This window comes from Vidua macroura, chromosome 1 (genome assembly GCF_024509145.1).
Source record: "Vidua macroura isolate BioBank_ID:100142 chromosome 1, ASM2450914v1, whole genome shotgun sequence".
In the NCBI taxonomy this organism is placed as follows: domain Eukaryota; kingdom Metazoa; phylum Chordata; class Aves; order Passeriformes; family Viduidae; genus Vidua; species Vidua macroura.
In genome coordinates this window covers 80,165,703-80,179,955 of record NC_071571.1, presented here as the reverse complement: position 1 = coordinate 80,179,955, position 14,253 = coordinate 80,165,703, and the positions used below count along the sequence as shown (strand labels likewise).

The window sequence follows — 14,253 nt, the reverse complement described above, 5'->3', positions numbered from 1 at the left end:
ATCCTTGCAACTCATCTTTACAGGCAAAAGCCCTGACATACACTCAAAGTTGAGGGGCTATAAAAATTTTTCAGTGTAACAAGTGTTTCACAAGCTTTTTGCAACCATGTACTTGTTGCAAATACCTGATATTAGTCTATGACTTTCATTGTTTAATGAGGCCACATATGCACGTCATTAAACATAACTGATCTCCTTTCATGTGGTTGACATATACATATTTGTGTATATACAAATTTGTGTGTTTATATTTGATACCATATTAATTTATATCCCCTTGTAGGAAATTTAAAAAGAACTACAGCACATATCTTTCAAGACATATTCAGGAACAACTAACTTACTAATTTATTCTAGGTCTGTGTTTAGGAAATATCTGCCAATTAATCACTGAGAATTAGGTGGATTATTTTTATAACTAAGGTGAGCTGTAAAAAGATGTGTAACATTCCTTCAGGTTCCAGCTTAAACCAAAATGCTTCTAAAGTATTGAATAAAAATGACAGAATGATAACTTTTATCTGCAGTGTGACAGCATCAATCATCTGGTACACCCAGCAAACTGTTAAAACAATATTAAGATTCAAAAAGCATGAAGGATGAAATATGATTTGTTTTAACAAGTGTTTAGTTCCTATGGGTTACAGCTGATGTGTGTTGACAGGGCCGCGGCAGCGAGGCCAACCAGGAACATCTCGCCAAGCCACCACCCAAACCTCACTGACACTTACACAGCTCAAATACCCCTTTATCTGACTGAACAAACCAGCTAGAGTATCATCAGGTAATTGTGATGAAGTCCTTCCATTTCAAATGTAAGCATAAGCTTTTTATTGCAGTTATTTGACTTTATTTGCCCTTCCAAAGATCATACAAGCAAGCAGCTCCTACTGACTTGAAAAGAACTTGCATCCCTGAAGTAGAAATGAGCCTTTTCCTACTGTTCTTTTCCACTCTTTTTATAAGAAATTCTTAATTTTTGCAACTAAAACTGCATTGTCAACAGAGCAAAAAGCTGTAGAAAACACCAACTTCTCCACCTTTGATGACTGCCAAATCTCTCTTTTAATGTGCTCTGACCTGAATGCCTGAAGATCCAAATGTTTTCATCTGTTTTGCTCCAGTTTGTTCCTTCCTGAAAACACCATGTGTTAGATATGGAATAACTGCAGCTGCTATGTGTAACTTTTCCTGGGATATAGATAATTCCCTCTATTGCATTGATATCAGTTCAAATTATATTAAATCTGCTGATGCCAAAAGCACTAGTGTGTGCACAAAAGTGTATTCAAACAATTTGTGAAAGACTGTGGCCTCTGAAATGAATAGTCAAGTGTAGTTGTCTTTTGTGATGATACTTGTGATGTAATCAGTTGAAGTAATCACGTGAAGTAATCAGTTTCAAGGTGTATACAGAGTTACAACCTTCTAATTTAAACTTGCTAAAAAGATGCCTAATCTCCTAATTGCTGTTGCCAGTAACAGTCTTAAATTAAGCCAAATAAAAGATTCCTTGATCACGGCTCTTCCCTTCTTTTTTCTTCTGTCAAGAAAGAAATATTTCTGGCAGCTTCAATTTAAAGAGAAACAGCTAACCAATGTCAGGCAGGCTAGTTTAAAAACTTCTCATCACATGTAAACAGCTGAATTATTGTCAGCAGTTTCACAAGCACAAGTGCTTCCTTCCTGCTTTGTACAACTACAGAATACCAGAGTCTGTGGAGATTTTTTCTGACAAGGTCATGGGATAAACATGGCTTTAAGAAATAACTTTTTGTCAAAAGGCATGGCACTATGATCCCTCTGCAGAAAGAAATCTTTGCCTAGCACACTTCTGACAAGGTCATGGGATAAACATGGCTTTAAGAAATAACTTTTTGTCAAAAGGCATGGCACTATGATCCCTCTGCAGAGAAAAATCTTTGCCTAGCACAGACCTCATGCCAGTGAAAACAGCTCCATATGAATCTGGCCCCAGGGTAACTAAGTTTTTCCATCTAACTAGGACAGACAGAAAGACTTGAGCACTCCTCTTTCTCTCACTCTCTGGTTTTACTGATCTCTTTTGAATGAACAAATGACAGCCAAGTAGATAGCTTCTGAGTAATCTTCCCTGGAGACACCCTGTGTGCCAGGTAAGGTAAACTGGCAAAATCCAAAAGGGACTTCTGTAAGAGATATGTTGCTGTTAATTTTACTCCTGTGGAATGTGTGGCTGACATGATGAAATACTCTAGAGGCTAGCCCTGAAAAAGCAATCCTTCTAAATGCTTCTTTGGAAAGATCCTTAGGAAATGAACAGTCAACAGGGCTGTGTTTAGGGACGGTTTAGCTTCTGTAACCTCTTCCTTTTTCACTTTAAGATGTCAACATAAAACTCTTCATCCTCAGTTTTCAAACTCCCTATGAAAACTTGCATAGCTTTTCTACCCTACGTATTTCCAAATATTTTTGCTGCTGAAGCTGTTGATGTCATCTTTGATATTCTAAAATTCACAAGAAATCCCAGATAACTGATAAAGCTGCTTTGGTGTGCAGTATGAAAGACAAAGACACTTGATCTTTCATGGCACACCAGCCATGCAGAAGGTAATCTTCCAGTCTAATTTCCTATTAGACTTTCAATTAAATCTGTCATAAAGGAAGGCAATATAAACCAGGGCAAGGCCTCCATTTTTTAATATGACTCTATTTTGAACCTTTTTTGTGTGAACAGAAATCAATAAGGAAATCTCATCAGTAGTATCTGTATCACAAGAAAGCATACCTCTACAAAGATTTGTGTAGCTTGTCAGTGAAGTCACACAGAACTAGGTAGCAATAATACTAATGACAATATTTAACACAGCATGTTAGCTTGATCATACACATTTCAGGTGTCATCCTACTTTGAACTGGCTTATTCATACCCTATTTGATGGGATAACTAGGCAATCCAGATGTTGGCAGACAGATGTTGATGACATCACCTTCACCTGAGTTCTTAATGAACCATTAATCTAATACAGTAGCAGATGAAAATGCCATAGTAAAGTGCAATTCATCAAATATGATTAAAACAAAGCCATCGATATTGCTGACCCTTCTTCTAGAAATAACAGAAAAAAACCCCACAGAACACTTCTAAGCAGAGCACAGTCTGGGAGACACATGGACAGGTTAGGTGAAGTAAGTCATAGTCCTAAAATACTTCTCAAACAGGCAGGCACCAAGATACACAGTTACTTCTGTGCATTGTCTTCTGTAACACATTTGTTACCACTAGAAAGATGAAATCTTTGGTAGAGGACCGCTAAACCTTTTTTTAATGAATAATTGTGTACTGTCTTTAATGTTCACTAAAATCAGAGAGGACCAGCATTTTAAAATTCCCATCCAAAAGATTCAAGTCAGAGGAATATCAAATACACTTAACAACACTGGAAGCCATTAACCACGTCTTTGCAATTGGGTACTCCAGCTGGCTTTAGCCTCTTAGAAGGAACCTATAAGACCTTTATCAAATTTCTAGGACATGCATAATGGATGAATCCAAAAAACATTTCCATGCCAAGGCAGTGAGTTGAAAAGCAACAGTTGTGAGAAAAATGTCAAAGGTCAAACTTGTCCTATTTTGCATGAACTCTTAGCACTATTCACTAATGCTGGCAGAAAACGGTTGATTCCAATCTCGGGCTACACACTTCTATTGCCAAAAATCCAAAGGCTGTCTCTTAAGCTGGCTCAATAGAATTTGACCATTACTCACATGATCCTCTCTTCCCAGAGACTACTGGATATTTTACTTTGTATTGGTTTAAAAGTATATTTTTTTTTTTAAATCCACCAGGAAAGCAACATCTATAGCATAAGTTTTCTTCTGCTTTTAAAACCGATTATTACCTACACACTACCTACATTTCACTAGTCTGTATCTAACTATGCAACATTTTCTACTTCTTTTGAAGTTAAATACTGATTGTGCAGTCAATACTTGACCCGAGTGCATGTGTTTTAAACAGGAGGACGTAAAATCCAAGAAATTTAATTTTTGTCAATGCTCAATTTTGCTTATCCCAGAAAAGCAGACTGTGACATACTGGAAGCTGGCATGTTCCTACGGCTTGTTTGAAATTGGGATTCTGCCTGAGATGTTTTCAAGTCTGTTCAGGCTAGTTATCTACTTACAGGTGACATCAAAAACCTGCTCAATTTGGCAGTATCTTGGCCAAATATATGTTTGGTTCAGTGAACATTTGTAATATGTTACCCTTCCCTGCACAAATCTTTCTTCCTACATGGTGTTCCCTAAGAAAACGGAGGAGAACCAAAGTATCCAGTTAAAGAGCAAGCTGGTATAGGGGACAGTCTATCTCCTGTGTCAAATAATCTCTCTCCTGATGACTCATGGCTGAGTTTTCATTTACTAAATCCTGTCACATTGAAATCTTCTACATCAAATGGACCAGCTGGCTCTGGCTGTTCTGCTTTCCCTCTGTCACCACTGCAGGAGCTGTGCTGCCAGAAGGATGGACACCTGACAGACCTGATGCTCTGAAAGCATGGCATAATTGGATCACTGTGTAGGTGTTACCTGAGCACTATTGCAGCTGCATCTCTGCTTCTGGATGGGCTTCTCATAAACACAGGAGCCCCCATAGACAATTTGAGATAAACAGGCAGTTTTTTACCTCCGACACAGGTCTGAGTAAGACTTCCACAGACACTGGTATAGAAATAAGAGAAAACTGGGGAAAAATAAGACATACACATTTATTCGGGCTCAAGAAGATTGCCCAAACATACTGTATGAAGAGAGCCCTGCAAGGGTAGAGTCAGACCTTGTATCTTGAAAATCTTGAAAATGACCGAGGAGTGTTTATTCTTTTGGGTCTTTCTGGGGGGAGTTGATGTTTGTTTTGTTTTGTTCTGCAGTGCTTTTACCCTAATTCAGTATCTGTAATTTTGGGTAGCATCTGTTGTAGCTCATGTGTCAGATGTCTGAAATGCCAGCTGAGGTCAATTCCTATTAGCCCACTATTAAAATACTTCACTTTCCCGTTGCTCTCCCTACTAAAGCTGGCTGTGGGAGAACAGCCAGTCACCCCCGTCCACAGTGCTCTAAGTGCTGACATTGGTTCAACCCAGAGAAACAATCCCATTCCTCAGCAAGAGACCAGAGCTCTGAACACCACCTGAGGGAAGACAAAATGCCTGTCCTGAGACAGGAATGCCTCAACATCCCTGTGGTATGTGGCCTGTCTCTGGAGAGGATGACCTTGGAAGAGCATTAGGACTGACCTGAAAATGAGAGCTGAAATTCTGTTGATTGCTGCTTTTTAATTCGCAATGCAGGGCAAGTGTCACATTTTATCTTTTAAAAAAGTTAGTGTACAAAAACCCATCAATCTGATTTACTCTGCCTGCTTCGGCAATTAGAATATGGCCTAGAACAAGAAAGCTCATATACTGTGTGAAACAAAAATTCAAGCCATGAAAACTAGAATGCCATCAGTTGCAATGGAAACTAGCATGCCATTGGTTGCAACTCTTTCCCCATTCACCTTCCTGAGCAACAAAGAAAAGCAAGAATGAATATCTTTGCAAGGTTCTTACTCTAACAAAAATGCCTGTGACCATGATCAGGATCTATTTTACTTGCTGACATTAGCCATTTGCTGCCCAATGTCCATGCTCTGTGTCCTGGGAGAAGTTTAAATAAATACCCTAAATCCAAAATAACATAGTTCTAGAGCACTTGCAGCTCTCACTTGACCTGGGATGCATCAGGGAACTGTAGCTTTAAACAGGTACAGCCAGGAGATACAGGAATAACTAGAGCAGCAGTGGCAACAGTCACATCAGTGAAAATGGAAAATCCTTCCCAATGCAAAAATTAAGGCAGAGGAGGACATCTCTGGGAGCTGGAGGAGCAGCTATGGCACACTGCCCTAGGGCAGCTACTGCCAGTGTGTAGGTTCATGAAAAGCAGGTTACAGCACAATGAGGCAGAGAATAATAAAGAAACCACAGATGATAGTGGTGCAGGACCACAGGAAAGAAACCAGACTCAGTGAAGCCAAAAAGTGGCTCATTTCAAATTACATTTGACAAAGTTCCAGAATACTTATGACAGGGAGCAATCTTGGAGAGGTGAATCAGCCGCTGCAGATGGGTTGCCTCCCTGTGGGATGTGGAGAGCACTGATCCTGAAGCCAAGAGAACTGTGAGCCATGACTGTGGGAAGCCCTTCAGGACACACACCCTTGTGTAGAACAGGGATGCCTGACACCAGCATGAAGGAGACCTAAACCACTGCCATTTCCACTGATGTCTGCAGGGAAACATGACTCCTCAGGTGAAAACATAAGCTTTAACTTTTCCTGGCCTTTTTTAGGCAAGCAGTGCTTCTAGGGGAACAGAACAAAAGCAACATCAGAGATATTCCTCTGCATTGTGACTTTCCTGGTATCCTCTGACTGATGCTAATCAATTATCCAGAATGTATTCAAGGGGAAACATTCAAGGGAATGCTTTGTTCCCAAAGCAGTGTGCAAGCTTTTCATTCAGGTCTCCCTGGAGCTAATGCGCAAAGGTGAGAAGCATTTGGGATTATGTTGCATAAGCATGGCAAAGTCTCGGCTGAAGTTATTTGTCTTCAGATCTTCTTCATGCCAAAGACTCATTCGCTTCTCAAAAGTTGTTTCCAAGTCTAGAAGTACAGACAAATAAAATAGAGACACAAATTGAGACATAGAAAACTAGGAGAAGGTTGGCTCCCTGTCTCTTCAGAATGCCCAGTGGAATAGGTATCATTTCTTCACCAAATTCCATTTTGATTACTTTTAAATGCTATAAAACCCTGGGGAGGATACAAATGCATATTGTATCTACACACAAAGAATATTTGCCCTAATCACAAGCAATACAGTATCTACAGCAGTGATCCTTCTTTTGTTTTTAATTCCCCACAGAAATAGGCTCTGTTCTCTTCCACACATTATATCCCCAAAGTAAAAAGTAAGCTGATTTACTATCAGTTGCACATTTCATAAAATAATTTTTTCTCATGTTTATAAATTAAATCTCTGCAAGGATTGCTATAAGACTTGTTCGTATGCACATGGCAAATCTAATCCACACAGGTCCCACACCTGTCAGTCTCTCACAACTCTGGCATATTGCCTTTTTATTAGCACTAACTCGGTCTCTGCTGAAGTACTACAGTACTGCTCATGGCTCTCTCATCCTGAAATGGAGAGTGCCACTTTCTCCATGACTACATCTCACTAGGCTCCAAAGTGTACAGATGGCTTCAGGTTGGAAGGGGCCCTAGGGGCCAGCTTAGAGCACTGCCCCAGGCTGAACATCTGGGAGATGTTGTGGAGACCCCACACCTTCTCTAGACACCCACCTGAGAGGCCACTCTCATCCTGAACTTTAAAATGTCAGCAAAACTGGCATCTGAAGGTCCACATCTGCCTCCCTTGCACATTAAAGTTTGCTAGCATCAGCCTAACTCCACTCCCCACGTGTTCCTTTCTTTCACTGAAAGATCTTTTGTTTCGTCGTTCAGTACCACTTCTCCTCACTTTCACCAAAGATCTTGTCCTACACATTAAATCACCTATGTTTTAGCAAGAATATATTTAGCTCCACTTGTCTTCTAATTTTCACCCCTCCTGTTCAGTATTTTTCAGTAACTTAGGTGTTGTGTTTATTTCTTTTGTATTTCTACATTCATGACCTGCATATGAAGCCAGGCCTCTGCTTTCACGTTTTCACATAAGCAGTTTTCTTAAGTCATATTTTTTTCACGTAAGGTTACCTGACACACACAAATACAAGATCCTGTATGTAGTCAAATACAAGACCCTGTATGTAGTGTAAATCCATTTTTTCCCCTTAAAAAATACTCAAATAGGAAAAAAAAAATCCAAGCAAACACTTCAACATATCTGCAAAAGTACTTTTGCGAGCTGAAGGATTATGGAAAATTAGTGAGGTTTGTCCCTGGCTTTGCAGATTTTTTAAAAACATTTTCCTTAAATCTTTCAAATTATAAAAAAAATCTTGATGCACAAAGCATTTGGTGAAAATTTCTGAAATTTGGCAGAAGCTATCAAAAATGCCTTTAAACCAGACCAAAACTTGGCCAAGCACCTGCAAAATATGAGTTGCACAGGTTCAGTAAAACTTGTTAAACTACTTTAACTGCACAGAAATCTTGCCTATATTTCAGCCCTGCTGTGTGGTCCTGGCACCAAGCTTAGAGCAATGAAGGTCAAGCATCAACACACAGCTGAGACCACACAGGTTCAAGTCCTTAAGGAACCAGGAGACAAGAACACTACCTATGTTTGCTCAAAGCAAAGGGCAAATTATTTATCTTTCCACAGACTGAAGCTGCAGTACCCTACTATGAATTCTTTCTCTCAGGAATTGTGAGGTGATTGATTCTCCTATTTTGCCTCTTTCAGAAAGGACCCTAGAGACAACATCAGTAAAATTTACTTTTATTGTTTAATTTTTCTTATTTCTATACACTTTCCATTCTTTATTAATGATTCAGAGCCCATGTCCTCCTACATGGAAGACAAATAATTGACATATCCTCTCAATTCCCTGTCTGCATGGATTTTAAGGGATGTATTAATTACACCCAGCAAACTATGTGAAAGGCAACAATCAAATTCCAGGCCATCAATACTACAGCAAAACCTTTTATTATCACCACATGTACTATCCTTTTAATGGATAATGGCTGCTTTAGAGATTAGCCTACTGCTGCTGTTGTTTCAAATGACTGATTTTGCCAGAACTGGTAGTCAGCTGGGAGAGGTGGGCTGCTTCACTGGAGTATGGTCATGCAAACACATATTTTGGGGTTTCGTGTAAAGAAGAAAAACAAATTTGTTACTCAGAAGCCGAAAGTGTGAGAATTAGGGGGAGCTATCTTTTGTTATCTGCTCTTTGCTCCTTCCCTCCCCTAATGTGGTTCAAATTCATCAGTAGCCAGCAGCAGACCAAAGTAAGTGTACCTCACAAACTGCAACTCCTCTGCTATCTGTGGAGCTAGGCAAAATATGTAAAGCAACCGAGTTTCTGCTATTTAATTAACATTTGTTGCACATGATGAAAGGCTAAAGCAAACCAAAGCAAGTCTGCAGGTTTTGTTCATTCAGCATGAGTAAATGTTCTCTCTCTCACTGCAGACAGGAGAGGTAAGGAGCCTGCTGAGTAAATGCACACAATTCTTGACTTGTCCAATGACTGGGCTTAGGAAGAAGCCTAAGTACTGCAGTATGTCAAAACCCCCTTAACATAAAATACGTGTCAAAGCTACAGTGATTACAAAAAATAAGCATAACCATCAAACAAGCCTTCTGTGCCTGACTTTGGAAGTTGGGGCTTGACCAGCTGTCCCCAAACACGTAGTACAGCCCCACCTTTACATGTACTCAGTGCACCATGCAATTATCTGCTGTCCATTAGTTTACTCTTGATGCATTTATCTGCCCATGTGGCCCAGCAGGGACTTGCTACTTATGTTCCAGGGCTTTGCCCATCCTCAGCCAAGCAGAACATATTTGAGGTCTGATATTTTCCTCAGCTGCTGTGTCGGGAGCAGGGAGCATGGCTGGTTAAGGGCTGTCATTAAGCAGCTGCTCCCTCCAGCACGCTGTCGGCTGGGCAAAGCACAGTTTCGGCTACACAAAGCTGAGTTTGTTAGGTGTGAGTGCCTGTGACTGCAAGGGTAGAGCTGCCAGAATAGCTCATGTCTTAATTGCTTAGAAGTGACAAATAGAGGGCACCCAGATCACCAGCCTAAACACAAACTTGGTGTTTCCTCTGCTGGAAACACCCATCATAAATAAAGTCCACAACAACAGAAGGAAAAGCTTTCATTTGTATCTGTTTTATTTTTCTGTTCCATTCTTATTCTTTGTAGCAGCTTTATTAGGATGAGATTAAAGTTACTCAGTGGACTTGAAAACAAATTGTGGATAGTGGCTGTGGTTTCATTTCTCTAAAGCCAGTGCAAACACAATTTAAAGTATTTCCAGTTCTTACAGAACTTTCCAATACTTCAGTATCTGCAGAAAGTGAAAGTCCCACTAAATCAATAATTTCGCCTCTAGAATTTAACCTAATGTATCTGTTGAAAATAAATGGAAGCAGATGGTAAAGATGTGGGGTAGAGGAAGACAGAAAGGAGAAGACGTAGTCTTTCCCCAAAGTAAAATTTTCCCTCAGAAAATCTAGCCTTCTCTATCCTCAGCCTAAGTTTTGAGAACCTTGGACTCCTTGTCTGGTTCCTGCAGGTGTTGTTGACAGGACTGGCTAACATTTCCTTTTAAAAATAGCTCGGCTGGTTCTCTCAGTATCCAATGACACAAAGTCAACAAGTCAACCTACAATGAAATTATTGCACATGGGTTTTTCCAGACCGTGGCTATATGGAGCACAAGTAGCAAACAAGTTTCTCTAGAAATCATGCACTCTTTTTGAAACACCCTGTCTTTCACAAGGGGAAGCACAGTGATATTTCTACACAAGCAAGGCTGAAATACCCTTCTGACCCAGAAGAGTGGGATGCCATGGGAGAACCTGATTACTGCTGCTTATGTTATCTCATGGTACCTAGGAGCCAAATTGCTGCTCTGAGAATAAAATGGCTTTTTCTGACGATGGAAATAAGGTGAAATACAAGTTCATCTGAAATGCAATCGAGCTAGATATACTCTGTCCTTACTGGATTCAATGAAAAAGGGGAGTATGTATCAATGCTTCAAACTTTTCCTCTATACCTCTTGGTACCACGTAAGTTTATAGAGGGAGCCAAAAAAATATTCTTTCTGAATATACTGGGACACACAGACTGCAGAGACAGGGGTCCACTGGAGTAATCTTTAAATGCCTGGCAATAATTAATTGCCTAATACCTTCAGCAAATCCCTGGCTAGTGCTTCTACTCAGAATTCCTTAAGCAGTACCTAGGCAGTCTTCTCCACAGAGAAAGAGAGCCTTGGAAGCATCCATGGAGTTGTAGCAAGTCTTGTGACTTTGATTTCTATGTGTCCAGCAAGGGTGAGTCTTAATCAGAAGTACAGTCACAAGTCAATTTGTGAGTGTTCTTGATAACATCCCAAATGTGTGTTATAGTTTGATGCTTAATATAATTTCAAAGGTGTCTCCCCCTGGGTTCACAAAACACAAATTAAAAAAAAAAAATTAAAAACCCCCACACAAACAAACAAGCAAACAAACAAAACCATCTTCCAGCTAAAGAGGTGACCAGACATACTATGGATGGCTTCCTCCACTGAGGAACTGCTAATGTTGCCACAATAATTCTTAAACTGGGTTTTGCTAACAGCATTTCTACAGACTTCTTCAGCAGCAGAATATTTGGCACCATGACACCCCTGACAAACTCAATGCTCTCTTAGCCACCAAACTTAACTCCAAGCTTAAAACTGTCTTTGCTGACATCCTTTCTCATTCTTGCATTCCTGATGCAGTGATCCCTCCTTGCTAAAAATGATTCTTTCAATTGCAATGAACATTTTTGCACCACCCTTCTCCCTTTAACTCCTCAACTTGAATTGCACATGTAAAACTTACTAACTCAGTTTCATTTGTTTTATACAGGCATGAGTATAAAACATTATTAAGTATTTTTAAGTTCAGGAAAAACACTGAGGAATTCTCAAAGCTTAAGTGAATGTGATCTTGGTACACCATAGTGCAACAGGTAATTTTGCCTATATAGATTCTTTATCTGAGTCACTGGTTTTAAATAATGGGTGCCTTTACTCAGGGATTTCGAAAGTGGTAAGAAATGCAGTGAAGATAGACTATCTACCACTCTTTCACAGCACTACTCTATACTGTGCTGAGGTTTCATCAGGAGAACAGCCTCCCATTACAGTCTCCCTGGCCCCCAGACCAGCCTTGTTCTACTTTCTGAGTCATTTACCCATCTATTTCCACAAAGTCAAATGAGATGCAATCTCTTCTGTATCTTCTCCATACGTGAGGCTTTTTGTTCTCTTGCTGATGAGCAGGGAAGTACAGAGGGTGTAAAACATTAATTCAGAACAGCTATAATTTATCTCTGAATTGCTCCAATGCAAAATACAAAACTGGCTTCAGATGGGCATCCTGCCAAGATTCTTAGGCAGGGAGAGAGAGCTGTCACACTATTGCCATTATGGGGGTTGAAAAATTGAGCTGGCTGGCTTTGATAACGTAGCACAGCTTGTAACCTGAGTGAATACTTCACTACATTTCTCTATCTACATGAAAAACAGGTTATAATTATCCTTTGCTGAATCTTGAATACCAAAGGGCAAAATATGGCTGGTGGGCTTGCTTAGTCAAGGCCTGCAGTGCAGTTGGGCAAAAGCATTAAGTGCTCCCAAAACAGCCTCTGAAATGTGATGATGCTAAGGCCACCAACTTGCATGGCAGTGGCATACACCCTAGGGGTAAATATAATGCTGAAGCTCTTGTAGGGCAGTGTGTAATACCAGAATGCAAACACTGCAGAATATGAATTAAGCCAACAGCAAACAGAAATCCCAACAGAACTCTGCTTTTTCTACTTGTATGGTAGAAAAATTGAAATTAGGATATGCACAGCCACTGGTGGAGCACTTCTGGGACCTAAATGCTAGGAAGGCACTAAGACTACCATATCTTCAGGTGCAGGTTGGGAACAAATCAGCCCATGCTGATCTTGACAAATAATTTTTTTCTGACATCGGGGAAATGAGGTCCTCAAACAGACCTTGCAGAGTCGTACTGGGAGCAAGCATCTCAAATATTTTGAAGCAGCCAATGCTGGTTGCATCTTACAACAAAAACTGGAAGGTATGCTTGCAAGGAAAATGAAAATTTCTTTGAGATAATGCCACATGATGGTTTTGATTGCTACTCCCTTTGGTCATGTTCTTGCTGATAATCTATTATGTTTGTTCAGCAGCCTAGAAGAAACTTGCCCATACTAGTCATAGGTCCCAGAGGAAAACTTATAACTGGAGCTTAAACCAGGTTGTAGTCTGCTGGAATTCAAGAAATGATCTAGCTTAGGAACTGCAGTTTAAGAGCTGTAGAAGTATTGTGGGATGATCCTCCAAAGGATTGTAATCTGGCAATTGTGATCCTAAAGAGGTGGATCTTCAAAATCAGCCTACTACAACTGTAAAAGCATAGTTTTCTATGCCAGGTATTTATATACTTTGGTGATGCTGCATAGCATACATATTTTCCAAACTCTCTATTTAGAACTCTTTGATCCAAAGAGTCAAAACCATGACTATGACAAGAGCAAAGTGAATGCAGATGTCATGACATCTCTCTTGAGTAGTCTAACTTGGGGGTCAGACGATCCAAAAAAGAGCCTTTCAGATCACCCCAGATTTACTGCAGGCAGTGAATTCTCTGAAATTTGTAACTCTACCATGATGACAATGTAGGGCAGGACTCCTAACCCCAGTGAGCTCTGGGGCCCAATCCCAAGGAACATGTATCTCTCTGCCTGTTGCTGGTGGGTAACTTACAAACCCGAATGGGTTTATCCCTGGTGGGTTGATCTAACAGCAACTTCAGCCTTCTTTAGGTCATCATGCACTTTATAAAGAGCAGTAAATGGCATCACAGAAAACAGCTTCTCACTGCTGCCCACTGTCAGATGCTTTAGACTTTAACACTTTCCTCCTCTTGCCTTCTCCATCCTCAGATGTGCCCCTGGGAGCTGTCTCTCAGGCATGGGACAGGTCTGTACACAGTCCCTGTCTGCCATCGAGCCAGAACCAGTTATCCTCACATGTTGGGTCTCATCACAGATAGCTGTTGGCTTTAAAAGCCTGGCAAATTACCTCCCACTCTGCCAAGGGGTAAGACCAAATTGCCTTAAATATAAGGACTGTATTTTCATAAACTTAGAAGTAGAGGCAATTATTGTATCTCTTTGTGTATATTTCACTGTGAGGCAACTCCCTTACTACTACTGTGTTCTCTTTTTAGAAGTCCTAACTTTATATTTCAACTTCTTTTTATAAGTGTTTGCTATTGGAGAAAGTAATTTGTTGAGGTTACATTGGAGCAGAACTGTTGCCATTACTGCAAATTTAAGCAACAGTGTGACTGATTTCTCAACTCCAGGCAAGAGTGCCAAAAACCTTATTTTATAGTAGGAACTGAGATGCAATAATTCTGTAACTCAACAATCTCTTCAACAATACAGTTCAAATCTGGGTGAAAAAT

General features: G+C 40.1%; 1 protein-coding gene across 1 annotated transcript in view; it reads right to left on the bottom strand.

The window, feature by feature from the left end:
• Positions 1–14,253, bottom strand: part of ANKH (ANKH inorganic pyrophosphate transport regulator) — a 97,883-nt gene that overhangs the window by 42,459 nt on the left and 41,171 nt on the right. The gene's annotated exons all lie outside the window — the stretch shown is intronic.